Below are 19,576 nucleotides of genomic sequence, written 5' to 3' on the forward strand. Positions count from 1 at the left end.
CCATGTGTTATATTAGAATAGTTTACATATAGTACGGATAATTGGATTTTTCATACCATCACCAACCAGTTAGACAATAGAAATATAATCTATAATACGTATTCATGAAGGCTACCATTAAAAGATGGTCTCTTTTAATGTTGCCTGGGTATTTTTCTGGGTGTGAGTAGGGAGATGTAACCAGAAAAATAACATTGACATCAAAATTGAATGAAGGAGGATATGGTGATGACTGGAAAGAAAAGTAGAAAAGGAATAAAAACGAGTGACACGAATTGCTAGAAAATCTCTATCCATTCCCAGAAAGACATTAACATCTCTCCTCTTATTTAGTACATAGTTCTAGAGAAGGAGCAGAGTGATCTGGTGTTTGACTTGGTTCTTCTGTCAACGAGTTTTATGACTTGCTCTCCACCAAGTGTCTAATTTTTCATTAAAAGAAAAAGGAGAAAAGCCCTGTACTACAGAATAAGACCTCAAAAAATGTTGCATGAATAAAAAAATGAATAAGACTCTCCTATATCTAAGAGGCTGAGCATGTGTTAGAAATCTGAACAACTAATAAAAAAACAGCATCAAAAATTTCACAGAAGCCTCCAGCCAAGTATTCTATTTAGTTTAAATGTGTAAGATTTACAGAAGTAAATAACAATTTTCCTCAGATGGGCATGTGATGACTGTTGGATTCAGAGTACATTGTCACATTGGCTAGTTTAGAAAGAATTGTGAATTCTACAGAAATGTGACTGTGAATAATGCCAGATTGTCACAGATGGAGATGTATTAGTTGTCCTAAACATCGGAATGAGTGATGCTTAAAGCAACATTGGCAGTGAGTGGGAAAGCTATTATCAATGAAGTACTCCAAACTCGCAATGTTTGTTTCACAGAGGAAGCAGCTTCATAGACCAGAAAACTAAGTTGTCATAGAAACTCCCAGACCAGATATTTTGTTTTAATTTGAGTATTGACTGATTAAGTGAATTCACAGGCAAAGGAGCTGCATTTTGCCTTTATATTTAAACAAGTTCAATTGGTATTCATTTTTCAAAAGGACTTTTAATATCAAGAATATTGGAAGTATTTTGTGCATACTATCTGTGGGTTTCTGTTGAAAATCTGTATGAAATTCCTCTTCCCTCTTGGAATTGTTGAACCAATAACAAGGCCAAACACAAACTGAATGGTGAAGACATTTTATTCTTGGCCAAGAATAAGAGAAGTGCGAGATAAACTCACAAACCAACTTGTCAACCATTGTGGCTCAGGATAAAGGAGGTGAGAAGAGAAGAATAGAATAAAAGAAGTGAGAGGAGAAGGCTAACTAAATAAGAGGAGAGATGTTAATGTCTTCTGGAAATGGATAGGGAATTCTAATGTCACTTGTTTTTGTTTCTTTTCTGATTTTCTTTCCAGTCATCATCATGGCAATTGTCCAAAAGTCATGTGACTGGTGAAGTGTCACTGAATATGCAAATATCATTATAGTGAAATTTGAGGCTGTCTTGTATTCACTCTGGCAGCCATCTTAGAACCTATCAGTTTTGGCTAGCCAACTTGAAGAGAAACTTGGCCTTCAGGCATCCTATTCTCAAAGATCAAGAAAATTAACCTAAGACAGACATTCATATCTGTCACCTAGGTGGTGCTCAGGGTAATGGCTGTTGTGGTTTAGAAAGGAAAACTAATGATTAGTTTCTTACCTACTTATTTATAAATCTTGTTTGTGTGTGTGTGTGTGTGTGTGTGTGTGTGTGTGTATGTGTGTGTACATTGTGGGGCCTGGACACTGTCCCTGAGCCCCTTTGTGTTCAAGGCTAATCCTCTACCACTTGAGCCACAGAGTCACTTCCAGTTTTTGAGTGGTTAGTTGGAGATGAGTCTCATGGGGACTTTTCTGCCTTGGCTGGCTTTGAACCGTAATTCTCAGATTTCAGCCTTTTGAGTAGCTAGGATTACAGGTGTGAGCCACTAGTGCCAGGCTGGTAAATAATTTTTAATTGTCTGTAGAGCCACTATTTCCCAGAGGCTTGGTTATGCTAGAATATCAGTGTACTTGAGCTCATTTGATTCCCCAACTACAGTTCTTGCAGTATTAGTTGAGTGTAAGAGATACAAAGTAATACTGTTGTAAATAGACAGAGGTGGAATTTAAACCAATTGGACTTCCAAAATGGTGTCATACTACCTCTTATCTTACAGCTAAGCTGATACAAATAGGTAAGAAGAACAGACACTTCCTGATAGATAAACTAATGCTGACTATATGGGAAGACAAATGAGGAGAATTTCCAGCCCTCATAGACGAAGGCTCCCACTGGAGGTTGAGTTAGACCTTGAGTAAGGTTTCAGTAACCAGCCTCCCAGCCTAGCATCAAAATTTGGAACATTCACTTAGTGGGTTTTAGTATATATTCTTACTTCAAATGCATAATTCAAAGTAGTTCATGTTTTCAGCATTTTAAGAGGAAAAGATGTGACTCTTGGCTTTCAGATCCATAAAGCCTATTGACTGGACATTTTCAGTTGTGTCTTTAAAATATCCAAGTGTTACTACTAGCTATTGTCTTTTTACAAAGAAGGAAAGTTTAAATTGCACAAAATTATTATAGTAGCTGTTACCCCAAATCAACTGCCTGGGGAATGTACATCATTGAGGAACTTGAACCAGTCAAATCATTAGTCAGGGAAATGTAATCATCCATAACTTAGCCAAGCTCTTGTGGTAAACAAATTAGTTGCAACATTCTCAGCGTTTTTGTGGTTGATGTGATATTTTATAGCAAACATGAATTTAGTTGAAAAGGAGCAATTTTTGCAAGCAAATACAGTGTAATGGAGTCAAAATTTAAATTGGAATATGAAAAATGATTGAAGAGAGAAGCATTAGAAAAGGTATAATAGATTTTCTGAAATGTGTGTTTAAAGACAGCAAAGCAAATGTGTCTGAAGATACCACCAAGAATGACAAATGCATGGAAAGTGATGATTGTTCACAGTAAAAGATTCATGGAGCCCATTCATGCATTATGATATAATAATGACTTGATGGATACAACTAATAAAATGTCTACAGAAACCCAGAGGTAGCCATTAACACTGATGTATTGGGATGCACTAATCTTAGTCTTTTTCTGTCTACATTTGGTCTTTGCCTGCCAGTCTCTTAGTGCTGTCCATGGTGCTGAACCAGCACTGCTCACTAGGACCTGATGCTTGTCTGGAAATTTGTAGGAGTGGGTTCCTCTTCCCAACTTCAGTGCTCTATTTTCTTATCTTACCTCATGTTTGGATTTTAAGTATAAATCTTTTGGTGACATGTATTGTTTCTAGGTGTTTCAAGTATGAGATCTCAAGAGAGGTGCCCAAATTTACCCTGGCTAAAACTGAGTTGTTGTTTTGTTTTGTTTTGTTTTTAGGTCCGGTCGTGGGGCCTGAACTCTGGGCCTGGGCGCTGTCCCTCAGCTCTTCAGCTCAAGGCTAGCACTCTACCACTTGAGCCACAGCACCTCTTCCGGGTTTTTTCTTTTTGCTTATGTGGTGCTGAGGAATGGAACCCAGGGCCTCAGGCATGCAAGGCAAGCGCTCTACCACTGAGCCACCTTCTCAGCCCAAAAACTGAGTTTTTTTTGTTTTTGTTTTTTTTTTAGTAATGAGCTTTATTCTTCTGTTGCCTTCCTTCCCCTTTTTTATTGTGAAAATACTGTACAGAGGGGTTACAATTACATGGGCAAGATAATGAGTGGAAAGACTTGGAAAAAATTATATTAAGTGAAATAAGCCAGGCCCAAAGAAACATAGGTCCCATGTTTTCCCTTATTTGCAATAACTAGTATATGTCTGAGTCAAGCAGAAAAGGTCAGATAAGTTGATGTTAGGGAAATGAACCCTAAGATATGTATTCAAATGTTTTTTTCTTTTTTACGATTGTTTCCAATACATTTATAAGATTATTTCTTTGTTGCTTTGTATAACTCTCCCCCATGGTATAACCCCTGCTTTCACTGTATTTGATGTTGGTATAATTTGTGGAGGGGAAGGGAAAAAACAAATCGTTTAAATAGGGATACAGGTTGACCCATTGCAACAATGAAACTGAGTTTTTTTAAAAAAGTATTTTCCCCCTAGCCAGATCTTCCTATAGTCTCTCCCGTCTCTTTTCATGACAACTCCATTCTTTGTTACTCAAGCTAAAATCTTACTGTCTTCCTTTGCTCCATTCTTTTGTTCACATCCCGTGGATATTGTGTCTGCCTTTAAATATCTTTAGAATGATTGCTTCACTCTGACCATCTTTGTGCAAGCCGCTATCACCTCTCACTGTGGCAGAGTCCTACTGGTCTTCTATGTCTGTTCTCAATAGAACAGCCATATCACTATTGTAATTGGGCTGTAGCTGAGAATCCTAGGGTAGCTTCCTTGCTTCAGTAAAATCCCAAGGTCCTTACAGTGGCCCTTCAGTGATGTGAATAGTCCTTCTTAACTGTTTTGTATGGAACGCATCCTTTTCTTTCTTTTTTTTAAATTTAAATTTTATTGTAAAGGTGATGTACAGAGGGATTATAGCTACATAAATAGAGTAATGGGTATATTTTCTCCCACCTCCCCTTAAACTCCCTAGCCCCTCCACTAAGTTATAAAGTTCATTTCCAACAGAATATCTAATGAGTATCACTGTTGCATTGATTCTCCCTTTGTCCCACAGTTTCAGTTATTCCTCTTCCCTTCCCCAGATCAGATAAGCTTACATATAGGACAAAGCATACAGAAATAACAAATAGTGACAACAAGGAATAAACCAAAGTGGAAAAAAGAAAGAAAAAAATAGCAAACAGTACAATTAAAAAAACCTCTTGTTTCCATTTCTTGGAGGAACTCATCCTTTTCTTTGAGCCTTCTGGTAATCCTTAACCATACACTTATGTACTTGGTACTGGGCTTTTTGTGTTTGTTTTTACCTCTATCAAGGGTTCATTTTCATCATATGATTGGCTCATTTCTGTAGTTTTTGAAATCTTTATTCAAAACCACTTTTAATTGCTATTATTCTTGATTTTCCCACTTAAACTTCCTTTAAACAAAGTAAAGAAATAACTCATTCTCTCTTGACAGTTTGTATCTCCCCTTTACTGCTTCCCCCCTTAATATACTTGTGATCTGGAAAACTATATATTTTAGTAATTTATGTGACATTTATAATGCCATTGTTTCTCTCTTTCTCTCTCTGACTGAAACTCACTGAAAGTAACAATAACTATATGTAGGATATTCCTTGTCATGTAATAGGAACTCCATAAAATAATTAGGAACCTAGATGATTAGAATCATTTCCACAAATTAATGGCTGGGGTATGGCAAAGTCCGTGTTTGATGATATACATCTAATATGATGATGTTATACATGTTTGCTGACACATATTTCTTCTACCAGTTTATTATTTTAGGTAATGAAGACATTGCTTTTGGCATTGGTTGTCTTGCAGTTAGGATTCCGGTTTGGTTTGAAGGTACTAAAATGAGTATGCGTTTGACCTTTGTAGATACTGAGAATGTTAGCAGATGTTCTCGGCTGGCGAGGTCCCCACGGGGGAGTTCACATGCCCCTCCCCCAACCTGCCACTTGCTGCCTTCATTATTTGTCCCCATGTCTAACATTTGTATTCTATGCAAACTGTATGTTTGCAGTGGGGTTGGCTTAAGAGGAGTGTCCCGTTAAACTTCTTCAAGTGAGTTCTGGTAAGTGCTGCCATACATGGAAGGTTTAATACATGCTCCTGATTAAACCAAGTTGATAAATTGCACCAGCCACTAGGGGGGGAGCTAAGCATTCATATTGGGAGCAGATCCACAGGCCTGGGAAGACATTTAATCTACCCTGTTTAAGGGCCACTTCCTTGTTTACATTCCTGTCAGCATCCGGTGTGAAACTCACCTTTATTGAACATCCTGGTCACTCCCCCTTTTCCAGTAAGATGAAGGCAATTTGGGACACCTGTAATCCTTGAAATCCTTATTCCCATTTGCCAGGTGGCAGTGACTCCCGTGAAAAGGTCAGGCGGCCTGGATCCCTGCTAGCGCCTTGCTCATCTTTCAGTCTCTCCTCACTCTCCTGAAAACTGTAAATATCTCCAAAGCCATTCAGCCTCTGTGTGTAAGAGATTTTAACAAAAAGTGATTTTCAACATGATTCATATGTATGGCGCTGAATCCTGGTTCTTCCAAGTTTTTAATTTCGTGCTTTTAGTTTAGGAAAATATCAGCCCCTGGGAGGTCTCACTGACTTACTATTCGTGTTATTTACATGACCCAGGACTGGCTGTGCAGGTAAGCAGTGTACTGTGCCCATGGTGAAGAGCTAATCAGGAAAGAGCAAAGGGTAACACACACAGCTAGATACACACATGCAAGTAACTTTCCCCAACTTTTTATAGGCTAGATACTTTGGTCTTTCTTAGATAGGCCAAAAAAAAATTAAAACAACCATGTCTTATAGTTTGCACAGCTGGTAGAAATTCATGTGAGAATTCTGTGAAATTTATATGAGAATTTTGATTTTTTAAACTGACTTAGTTGATAGAAATAGATGTTACAATTTATTGATTAAAGCGGTGGGTTTTGTTTTGTTTTGTTTTTTGTTATCAACCTTGGCTTAAAATGAAATTGCTACTTTTAGGTTGGTAAACTACTTTTAGTTTTTTGTTTTTGTTTTTAATTGTACCAGTCCTGGGGCTTGAATTCAGAGGCTGGGCAGTAACCCTGAGCTTTTGTGCTCAAAGCTAGCACTCTACCATTTGAACCACAGCTCAACTTCTGGCTTATTTTGGTGGGAGTGGATAGAGTGGTGAGAGTCTCACAGACTTTCTTGCCTAGGCAGGCTTTGAACTGTGATCCTCAGATCTCTGCCAGTGGCATAAGCCACTTGTGCTTGGCTATGGGTAATCTAATTTTTACCTTGCTCTCTTGATTTTCACTTTTCTTACCTGCTCATTGAGTATTGTAACTCCCATGCCTTGAAGTTATTCCTGGAGAAGTGGCAAAGTACACACACACACACACACACACACACACACACACACACACACACGACAAGTATCAAGTATGGTATGCAAATAATTACTGTATAGGACTTAATCATTTTCTACTTTCATAAAATGAAAGTTTGGCTGTTATATGATCCCTGTTCAAGTGGACAAGTTTAAAATTGATTTTTCTCTTCCTTACCATAGAACAAAACATATGTAAACTCATAGTAGGGATTCTGTCATTAAATGTTTTAAAAATATAAGTAAAATAGTGTTTGATTTATAAAAATGATGACTTTTTATTACGTTTGTGTAGACTTCAAAAGAGAAAGCAGTACAAAGTAATTATTTAATATTAATACCATGTAAATGGATTGAAACAGCCTGAGCAGAATCAACTTACAGTATACTGAGCTGCACTAAAAACCCCACATGATTTTTTTTCCTTTGATACTGATAATAAGAGCCTAATTCTCTGTGAATTGCATGGCATAGGTATTAGTGATCTCTTGCACATGTAAAAATTTTTTTTCAGTGTATTTTCTGTAGAATTCGAAGGTCAATGGCCACAGTTTGTGTAAGATGCCATACGGTGGCAGAGTGTTGATAGAGTGACATTGCAAATGTTGGGCTCTTCCTCTCAATTGTGTGTCACAGGGCAGTCCATCCATTTTTGAAACAGAGCTCATGGCTACTAATTGTCACAAGAATTCTGCAAATTATATAACATTGTATTGAGACTCAGAAAAATGTATGAGCATCCTTTATGAACTGTAAATCACTCTCTGAAATGGAGCTTCTTGTTGCCAGACTGGTTGTTTTTTCTGTCACTTGTCAGACTAAATTTCTGAAGCCACATAGACTGCTAAAAGGTCCAAGATGATCTGGGAAGTCATTTTTCCTTTCTAAATGGCAGTGGCAAGAATTCTATGGGGTGAGAAAAAAGGAATTAATTGAGGGAAGATTTTACATTTGCCAAGAAAATGAATGCTGTTTAATGTGTGTTGGAAGTTGGACAATATTTAGGACTCTATTTAATTTTTCTGCTTGAGTGTTCCTTATTACCTCTGAATGTTCTAAGGTAGAGTCTCCTCCTGACCCCAGTACACTTGAACCTTTACAGTAAACTCGGTCATTCCAAACCATTGTCCCTCTGTCTTTATGGAAGAAGTGGCCCTGAGGTTGCCCTTAGACCATAAAGGACAACAGCTTCCCTGACCCTCTCTTTCAGGATTCTTTTTTTTTCCTTTTTTGATGCTGGTCCTTGGCTTGAAGTCAAGGCCTGGGCACTGTCCCTGACCTTTTATGCTCAAGGCTAGTATCCTACCACTTAAGTCACAGTTCCACTTACAGATTTTTCTGGTTGCTAATTGGAGACAAGGATCTCATGATCTTTCCTGCCCATGCTGGCTTTAAAGCATGATCCTCAGCTGTCAGCCTCTTGAATAGCTAGGATTACAAGTGTGAGCCACCAGCACCCTGCTTCTCTCAGGATTCTTGTGTCATCCTTCTGCATACTCAGATTTGATACCAGATGTGCTTCAGCCATTATGAACCAGTTGTTAAGATTATATCTCTTACATATCCTTCACTAATTAGGCATATTTATAAATCATGATTAATAATTTTGACTTGTATTCATTGATGACTGTACTGTGAGTTTGCTTTTGGCTTAAGTATTTGCTTTGAATACAGAAAATATCCGGATTTTTGAAAAGATGTTGGCCTTTTCTCTTTGAATTAATATTACATATGCCTTCATAAATATTATGGAGAAGTCTGTCTCTCATGGAAAATACATTCAACCTATGCCTCAGTGATTATCATAAAGATTGATTTCTGTCTCAGTAAGAGTTTAACTTTTGTGCAAAGTGTACTTTTATTCTAAATGTATTTATAACTTGTTAGTTAAGGTGTTTTTCTTCATAATGCATTGTAATTTTCTGAACTGATATTTAAAAGTGTATAGTATAAGAATCCTCTGGTTATTGACAAAAGTCCTTGAGAGAAAACACCGTGACATTTAAAAAATTGTCAGGCTGTGCTAGATGACTTCTTGAGGTGGTTACAGACATCCCACTGGTGACATTTATCTGCTTTTCCTGATGCCAGATGTGTTGGATGAGGCCTCCCGAGGACCTTGATACTCATATATCAGCATTTAAGAGGTGCTGAAAGGGGCTCCTTCTGGGAAATTAAAAGTTTTCTCTCCAAAGAAAATTTACTACCAGTTTATATTGATTACTTTTTATTTGTTTTGGGTTTTTATGAACAGATTGTTTCATGAGTAAAGCTACTTAGTGAATACTTCCTGTGTTCCTATTATGAAAAGAATATTTTTAAAATTTTACTTTATTTTAAAGATGTTATACAGAGGGGTTAGAGTTATGTGAGTAAGGCAATGAGTACATTTCTTGTTACCCCTTTCCTTCCCTTCCCTTCCCCTACCTCCTTCACTCTTCCCCCTGTAAAGTTAATTTCCAATATACTGTCTTGTGGGTATCATTGTTGCCATGGGTCATCCTGTGTCTGTGTAACAGCATTGTGTTATTCTCCTTCCCCTCCTCAAATTAGACAAATGTATATACAAGATACAGGGTACCAAAATCAAGTACAGTGACAACAGGGGATATACCAGAGAGGAAAGAACATACAAAGGAAACAAAAAAAATCACATAGTACATTAAGAACAACAACAGCAAAGGAAAGTCTCTTGTGTCCATATCTTGGAGTTCATTTCACTTAGCATAATCTTAGATGGACATATGTACATAGCTTTTGAGCTTTTCTGCTCATCTGATGAAATTATTCTACACACATACTAATTATTGAAAATGAGGGAAATCATGGAATCTATATGAAAAGAATCTTTATAGGTCCTATTACCATGATATCTACCTGTAGAAAGGTAATTATCCTGATTACATGGGAATGGGGAAGAAATAATTTTAAGGCAATGGACTCCTGAATGTGGTAGTGGAGGTTGGCAGAGAGAAAAAAGAGAATTGAAATGTTGACCCTAGGAGATGTTTAATGCACATTTAAAAAATGCTTTATTGTTATTATAGAGGTTGATGTACAGAGAGAGCACAATGACATGAGTCAGGTAGTGAGTACATTTCCTTTGGTTTAGTGTCATCTGTTCCTGCATTCTCTCCCAGTTTCTCCCTCCTGTCTCCACCCATGAATAGTTCACTTTCATCAGTGTCTTGGAGCTCCACGGCTGCACTTTTTCACCCTTTCCCCCTCAAGTTCTGTACCTTCCCCCCCCCCAACCCTCCCAAAGATAGACATGTGACTACACCATAAATAGGGTAAAGAAGACAATCATCAAAAACCAAAAACTAAAAAAAGAAAAAGTCTTTTGTTTCCATATCTTGGACTTCATTTCAGTACGTATATTAATTTAAAATAAACATGAAGAGGCACTTAGGCATCAAGCCTTTGTGTTTCTCTCTTAAGAGTATCCTCACTGTGTGTGAATATCTAGAATTCTGCATAATTTGTCATACTCCAGTGCCTAATATACATTTTTAAAGTATTAAAATGTACTTGATAAAATGCTAACTTTTAATACTTAAGCTCAATAAATAGTTAAAAATACACATAAACGATGGACCTTTAGACTTCTGAGCAAAACTGTGAGGGGCACGGCCAACCAAGCATGATAAAGACAACTTCTTGATTATTTGTAGTTTACTTTCTTCATTTCTTTGTGAATATGAGAAGTCTCATACGGAATGTAGGGAGAAGATGAGGAAGTTTCATGAGGACTGGAAAGGTCAATGAAAATGGAAAAGGCAAAAGTAACTGAGAAATGAGAAGCAAAAGAATCATTACTACTTACTTCTATTTAACATCTATAGCCCAACACCCTATCCAGACACTGATGCAGAAGGAGAACATAGTATGAAAGGGATGAGGTAGAAATAATATTGTAGCTAACAGAGGCAAATGTGTTTTCTGTTTTAGAGTACAGTTTACTCTTCCACTTTCAGATTTGTATTTCTTCCTAATGTTGTGTTCCTGCCTCACCTTTGGTACTGAAGCACAGATTTGACTACAGATAGCTGGGGTTCACGGGCTTGTGCCCACACTTAGCTGGGGTTCACGGCCTCGTGCCCACACTCAGGTTTTATGTGGCTCTCCTTCCATCGAGCGAGTCTGTCATTCATCATTTGATTTCATCTCAGTCTTGTCGAACTCCTAGGAAATCACATTTTCACTTTTTTTTTTCCAATCATAAGTTGGCACTATCTGGCTAGTTGTGGGATATTGAGCGTAGTGCCTAGCTCATGGTGGGAGATTTCTAAGAATCAGTTTTGTATTCCTTGCCTTCGAGGCTCATCCTACCCTAACCATCTGGGTCTGGTTGATTGTTCAAAGTCAACATCTGGTCACAGCCCTTGTGCAGCTTCCTTGGAACCAAACAGATTTATTTGTCACTTACTAGGTGTCACTCTGAACTCTTATTTTCTTTCTCATGTGATCAGAATTGTTTAGGTCTAAGCAATAGAATGGACTAGGTAATGTGAGTGAAGAGAGAATTTGAGGAGGTTGTGATAGACTCACTAGATTCACCAGAACTAGAAATAGTTGGGAACCAAGGAGAGATCCGTAATAAGGACGAGGAAGGTGATCGAGTCTCTGGGCAGAAACAGTCTGATCAGCAGTCACGGCCAAGAGGAAACTAGCTGATGCTGCTTCTGTGGTTGTGGCTGTTGATCAGAATGCTAATAGAAGACTGTGTGATAGGCTCAGGCTAATCATACAGGACCATGTGTGGAAAGTTCTCACTGGTAGGAGGCCAGGCATCAGAGATTTCACAAAATCAGAGACATATAGAAGTCCTTGCAAGGAAACCTGCATGCCTATACGCTAAGTGGCCAATCAAAATGTTCCCCACTAGTTTTACCCTTTGAATGCTAGAAATGTTCATTTCCTTGAGATTGTATTATGCTAGCTTTGTTGCTTCTATCATTCATTGAGTCATCATGCATCCCTAAACTCTGTATAATGTATTGAAGATGTTAGAAATACAGTAGTAAAAATGTATAAACATTGGAAGCTAAGAATATTCCTGGAACTTGTTATTGATGGCAGGATGAGATCGACAGTGAGAGTGGACATGGAGAGAGAGAGAGAGAGAGAGAGAGTATTAGTGATGTGTGTTATGGAGACGAATAAGGCATGGTAGAGAGAATAGGTTGTGGTTAGGAACTTTTAGTTTAAAAAGTGATTTGAGAAGTGATTTCTCTTCAGAAAGGGACATTTGAACCGAAACAAGGTTAAGATGGTGATAGTAACACAAATATCTGGGAGAAGAATGATCAGAGTAAAGGAAACTGAGTTATGGGTTTCCTTGACCTATCTAGGACCAGGTTAGGAGCAATATGACTGGAGAGAAAGCAGTTGGAGATGTGAGAGGAAACCATGAACAAGTCGTGGATTCTGCTTCCAAGCATGTGTGTTCTAAAGAATACACACAGATCTGGAAGTGGCACTGTAGCTCAAGTGGTAGAGCACTAGCCTTGAGCTGAAGAGCACAGAGACAGCGCCCAGGCCCAGAGTTCAAGCCCCACGACCAACAAAAAAAGAAAAAAAAAGAATATATACAGATGTGAGGCCATACTTGAGTACATTAGTGGAAGTACCTAAAATAGGCCTGGGGCAGAATCTAACTGCACCTCGGCAGAAGAAGTGGCCTGGCTAGGTCTTGGACTTGCCTATGGGCTCTTTGAGAGAAGGATGAATCTTACTCATTTTGTATCCTGGATGTCCTGCAGAGTTCAGAGCATATAATATTGTGTGTTGTTGCATATATATGTTTATATATTGTATGTATCACATATATACATTTAGGATGCACTGAGAGACTGAAAAATGGACAGGATATACAGTGTCTGAGGAACATATTCCCCCCCTCCACATACACACATCATAATCCTACATAGGGGTTTAGTGAGATTATGGAAGAGCTGACATTTGACTGTCTGCCATCTCTTCTCTCCTCAGCACTTTTTATGCCTCTGGAGTCATTTCTTTGCTGCTATAAAGTATTGAAAATAAAAGCTACCATAAGGATTTTGCAGAGGCAAATGTAATGTCTCTCTTAAGTCACAAGACTGATGATATCAAGGTTGTTGATCATTTTGCTGCAATTTGGGAACTTGTTTAAGTGGGTTGTTTGTGCTGCTTTATCCCCGTATGGACATTTTTGTGCTTGCTATTATAGTACATTCTGTACAATGGACCTGAAGAACACCCAAATGTAAAATGGAACTACACTCTGGTATGGCAAGTAGCTATCAGAAAGGAAGATAATTTGAGTTTTTCTATTGCAACTGGGCTGCCTGTATATTTAGTCATTTAGTCTTATCTGATGTTGATTGGCTTCTTCCTTAATGGTCTTTTGAATTGTATAGTAGAAATTTGGTCCTTTTTGTAACTGAGTATTTGCATGATTTAATTAAGCAAGGTGCTACATGAATCAACAAGACAACCAAGCTGCATATCAGGGAAACACATTTCAATTAGTGACAGCAGGACCAGTGCCTGAGGGCCCTGTTCATCAGGAGGAAAATGTGACAGTAACAGAAAAAAGTAAATTCATTTCTTGTAATATTGTGTGAGGAATGGAACATTTGTTGGAAGTCAGTGATCTCTGTACAGGTGTCTTGCTTTGTTCTCTCTCTATTCTATCTATTCCTAAGCTTTTGGGTTTCTCACAGATGGAAATGTTGATCTTTTTAATATTTAGAAATCTGGGAAAGGTTTTCTTGGCCTTAGATGCCCATTGAGCAACTTGAAAAATAGTGATACAAATGAGTAAAATCTGAAGTATTTATCTGAACTTTTACTTAAAAAGAAAGAACCCACCATCATGCAATATAATAAAGAATCATCATATAAAGAATATCTTAGGACACTTTGAGAACCTACAGGAAAAGGAAATTATTATAAAGATATATAAGCAGTGATTTAAGGGAGTTCAAATAGAAACATGAAGAAAAAGGAAAGGGATTCTGGATGAAAGGAACTGAATGAGCCAAGGCCTAGAAAATTAAAAAGTATACCAGGAGTGGTATACACCTGAAGTCCCAGTTATGATCACAGAGGCTGGTCCAGGTAAGAGCATTTACACTAGAAAAGAAGAGAATTCTTTCATAGTTGAATTCCCCCCCCCCCGGCCATTCTTAATACTTAGTTGTAGGACAGACTATAATCAGTGGTATCTATTGTTTAATGAAATAAGGTTAACTATCCAGGGCCCTGGATTGGTTTGAAATTTTATTATTTATTGCTATAGGGTTATAACAAACATTTTAAAAGTGAGTTTTAGGCAGAATTTGTTTTATTTGTGCAGGCTGAGTGGAGTTCAATATGGCCCACAGGTTAATTTTGTATGGCAAATGACAACAATACCAACAAAACAAGAATTCTACATCTAATGGTTTAGATGCTACAACACTAATGAGTTATTATAAAATGTGTATGAGTATAAAATATGTCTAGGTCTTCCCTAAAGTCTAAGTGATACTTTGTTTATAATACTCACACGAGTCTTCTTCAGCCATGAATCCCATACTAGTTGGGAAGTAGAAATCATTTCACCCTATCATTCTAGATGTTTTATTTCTGGTTATTTTGAATTTTCCCAAAAGGGTGCTACTGAGGGTATGGACTGTGAGCCACCTCTAGTCTTATGTGTATGTGAAACTGTGCCCAGTGAAAGATTTTACATACAAAATTAGTCCTTAAATTAAAACCAAAAAGCACCACCAACAATAACAATGACAAAATAAATCCTTAAACTAAAACCAAAAAAGCGCCACCAACAATAACAATGATAAAGTCAAAGGAACCTGTTCCAGAACTGATCTCTGAAGAACTGTATATCCTGTTTTATTGATTCCAAGATGCACTTGGCTTACAGAATATTAGTCGCCCCTGTTTCCCGCCCTCCTTGAGGATGGGTGACTTCGATGACATTGGGCATCTGTCTGCCCACTTTGAGGTTTTCAACAGCTTGTGCTACCAGGTGAACACATGGAAGTGTTCCAAAATATTAGAAACATAATCCGCTCTCTGTATTTCTATTTGGGGCAGCAGTCATTTCATTTACTTCATTTTTTCTTGTGATTATTTTCTTTAAGCAGTTGTGCAAAGGAAATGCCATTTAACAGTGTAGTTGATGAATATATCTCGATCAATGTCATCTCATCTATCCCTTCCCTACTATCCCTTTCCTCACTCTTCTTAGAACTTTAATCTTTGTCTTACATTGTGATATTAATCACACAATCTCTAGGCAGTACAAAGTGAGGAACAGCAGTATTGCCTTACTTTGCTGTTGGGGAAACTGAGGCCCAGGGAGGGCAAAGAACTTGCTCAAGTCACGCTGGTTAATAGCAGTCAGAGGAAGATTGGAACCTGGGCCTGATGACTCCTGGTTCAATGCTGTTTATTTCTTTGTCTCTTGTTCCTATAGTGCTGACCCAGAGATTGAAATTAGGAGCAAAATAAAGACATTTCCCCATTTCAGATTCGCAGTCCCTCAGGAAATGTGACAACAGTTCTTATGAGTTGTCACTTCTTTTCCAGGCCATACACAGCCCTTTTCCAGACTGCACCATGACAGGGACACCTTCAAAGGTCCTTAAGTGGTAGAGTGCTAGTCTTGAGCAACAAAGCTCAAGAATAGCACCCAGGCCCTGATTTCAAGCCCCATGACTATCTAAAAAAAATAAGGAATAAATAAACAATGCAGTAATTGGAGGGTATTGAACAAAGTGAAGAAACAAACCATGGGAAGATTCAGGGTAGAAGTAAGTCCAGGCAAAAGAAACTTAAAGTGTGATGGCCCCCAGTTTATCATCCTTGTTTCATTTTGTAAAAGTTGTACTCATCTTTTTTTTGTTTTCTTTTTTCTTTCTTTTTCATTTTTGCCAGTTGTGGGGTCTGGGTGCTGTCCCTCAGCTCTTCAGCTCAAGTGAGCTCAACTGGTAGCATTTGAGCCACAGCGCCACTTCCAGTTTTCTGGTAGTTTATTGGAGATAAGAGTCTCTAGGACTTGTTTTCACTGTATGTGATGTTGATATAATTTGTGGAGGGGAAGGGGAAAAGCAAATTGTTTAAATAGGGTTACAGGTGAACCCATTACAACAATGAGATGTACAAGACGTTATGTCGAAAAACGAACTTTACAACGTTGGCTGGGGTCGGGGGGAGGGAAAAGGAAGGGAAGGGGAAACAAAGGAGGAGTCAACAATGCTTGATGAGAAATGTACTCACTATCTTGCCCATGTAATTGTAACCCCTCTGTATGTATTTTCACAATTAAAAAAACAAAACAAAACAAAAAAAAGAGTCTCTAGGACTTTGCTGTGGGCTGGCTTTGAACCATGATCCTCAGATCTCAGCCTCCTGAGAAGTTAGGATTACAGACGTGAGCCACTGGTGCCCGGCTTTGCTCATCTTCTTAATTGAGCAGGGCCAGAGTATTGAACTTGATTCAAATAATTTTGGGGCTTCTTTATTGTTTCCTTCTTTCAGCTTCAGATACTTAAGAATGCTTAATTTACTGTTTGCTGCTTGTTCCTTGTAGAAAACAAAACAAATACCAGTGTATCTTCGGTGCCATGTTTGTGTGTTTTGTTTTAGAAGTACCTTGTTTACTTCCTTGTGAGTGTCTGGAATCTTGACTGTAATTGAGTCAGTGAGATGAGTGGGTATAGTAGAGGTAGGTGTATGGATATCCTGGGCTGCTGCTGCTGAATATCTGCTAAATGTCCACCTTCCACCAAAAGCCAGATCTAATAGTCTTTGTTTCTTTTCTGGCTCTGAATAGCTTTGCTTTTTGTTTGTGCAGCCTCACTTTTTATGTCATCTTTGGCATTTTGTATAGTTCTAGCTCTTTCCTGGCTGGAGCTAAGCTTTGTTGACATTCTTTGTAGAGGCCATTGCTTACACTTTCTTCTATTTCATTCTTTACTATACTTCCCTCCTTCCTCTTTCAAGAGTTTGTTTTGAAACCCAAGACCCTCAGGTCTGACACCACACTTTTTTCTATAGAAAAGTGATCTTGTGCCTTGTTTCTTGGTCTGTTTGCACACATTTGTGCATGTGTCTGTGTTTGTGTGTGTGTGTGTGTGTGTGTGTGTCTGTGTGTGTGTGTCTACATTTGCTGAAATGTCATTCTCTGGAATTGCTGATTCTTTTTTTTTTGTTGTTTTCAATTTTTTTGGTTTGGCAGTCCTAGGGGTTGAACTCAGGACCTTCCGCTTGCTAGGCCAGCATTCTAGCACTCGAGCCACACCTCTAGGCCCTTTTTCATTGGTTATTTTTGAAGTACAGTCTCGGTGTATGCCAGGCTGTGATCCTACTGTTTGTGTTTCCCTGTGTCACCAAGGTTGACAGACACATGCCCCTCCGCTCAGCCAATGTGCTTCCCTGGTAATAAGGATAACAGATATTTACTGCTGTGCCTAGTTACTGGTTGAAATGGAGCTTCTTTATGCCTGAGCTGGCCTCAAACTATAATCCTCTCATCTCTATCTCCTGAGTAGCTGTGATTATAGACTTGCACTATTGTGCTGGGCTCAGATTCCATTTTGATAGAGCCAGTTTTCTATTTAGAACTTGTGAGCCTACATGACATGTTTGTCCTGCTCCTAATTTTAGTCAACATCTTTATTAAAATCCCATCTTAGCTGATTTATGCTACTAGAACAGAATACTTTCTTAATAAAGATTAGAAACACTCTTACAGAATTTTGAAGTCGTCATGACAAGAAATATCAACAATTCAGACCCTTGTTAAGAGAATCTGTTAATTTTTTACTTTCCTTGCCAATAACTGCTTTCAGAATCACGATGTTGATCTTGGTGGTGTGTAGTAAGTATGCTGGGGATTAGAGGGTAGAAACGTCTGGCAGTCCAGGGTCTCTTTGGACAAAGAGACAATGATTCTCTCATTGAACATCTACCTATCCATGACTGAAATTAGCCTGTGTGGGCACATTTTAATAGCATGAGCCAGTAGGTTTGATATTCTTTCATGACTGAAGATACTGGCCATACAGTCTTCTTTATTGTCCTATGGCACTTGTATGCACATGTAGGTATATTGCCTATATGACGGAATTTTATAAAATTTCAAAAAAATATAGTCACTCTGTCACTCATTCTAATAACCAGCAGATTCAGGAAAGAGAGAAAGAAATGAAAAAAATGTATTTTATTATAGTTGTTTGTAGATATATAATATATATATATATATATATGACATATATTTTATCATTCTACTGTAAGTTAACAAATACCTCTTACTGGAAATGCAATCGGAGGCCAGCTAGTCAACCTTCCCATTGAGCAGCAAGGATAGAGTCTAACGAGAGTACCCAGAAGGAAGAGTCCTGAGGCTTGTCTTCCCACGTAGGAAGCAGGCATTGGGGGCCCGCAGACCTGGTGTGTATCCTGCTCCTGCCATCCCGAAACTGCTAGACCAGAGATAAATTATTAAGTGTTCTGTGTTTGTTTTCCAGCCTGTAGAAATAAATTATAATACATTGATCTTACCGTTGATGTGAGGCAGCCATGAGATTGCCAATTAATTAGCAAGGCATCTGGCTTTCAGAAACTCCTTGATTAGTGTTGATCCTGTACTGTCCTAAGACCTTGAATACATTACTACAAAACTCTGAAAAGAATGGAGAGATTCATAAATACATAAAGAATATACCTCTTACCTTATCATTAATTTTGGGTGAACGAATGATTTTATATTTTAATTTAAATTATTATTTAGGTAATTATTGATTCATTCACGTGAAGTTATAATGAAATGCAGAGAAAGCCTGTGTCTAGTTTTCTCTAATATCAATATTTTGAAAAACTGTATTACAATATCATTCACTAATATGATGTACTGGACAAATAATGCGCTCATTGATGCTAATGTCTATTAAAACATCCAAAATTGTTCTTTACCCAACATTCCCTCAAATAAAAACAAAATTAGGAAGCATCCAAATTATATCAGTGTGCCAACAGAAGTGCATATCTAATTCTCCTCTTCTAAATGATTATTCTTAGTTTCGAGCTAAAACAAACCCCGATGGGAGGGAACTCACATGGAACCATTAGTCTAATGAATTATTAGAGTAATGCATCTAGAGCAATAGATTCCTGACTTTGCTGTGATTTCAGGACCTTGGCTAAGGCAATCTGTGTTTCCAGCTAATTGCATGTTGGGACAAAGGTATTCATCTACCTAACTCATGATAGAAATGGCAGATGAATTAGATTCCATATATCTGTCTCTCCAGCTTTCTTTCTTTATGCATCATATGCTTTGCTCTCTTCTCCTCTTTTGGTCTCTGTTCCGCCAGAGTATCCTCTATTCTTCAAGCATGCCATACTCTGTCTCATTTCTTCAAATTTCCTATTTTTCTTTTCTCCTTCCTTCCTTCCTTCCTTCCTTCCCTCCTTCCTTCCTTCCTTCCTTCCTTCCTTCCTTCCTTCCTTCCTTCCTTCCTTCCTCCCTCCCTCCC

This window comes from Dipodomys ordii, unplaced genomic scaffold (assembly GCF_000151885.1).
Source record: "Dipodomys ordii isolate 6190 unplaced genomic scaffold, Dord_2.0 Scaffold3, whole genome shotgun sequence".
Classification (NCBI taxonomy): domain Eukaryota; kingdom Metazoa; phylum Chordata; class Mammalia; order Rodentia; family Heteromyidae; genus Dipodomys; species Dipodomys ordii.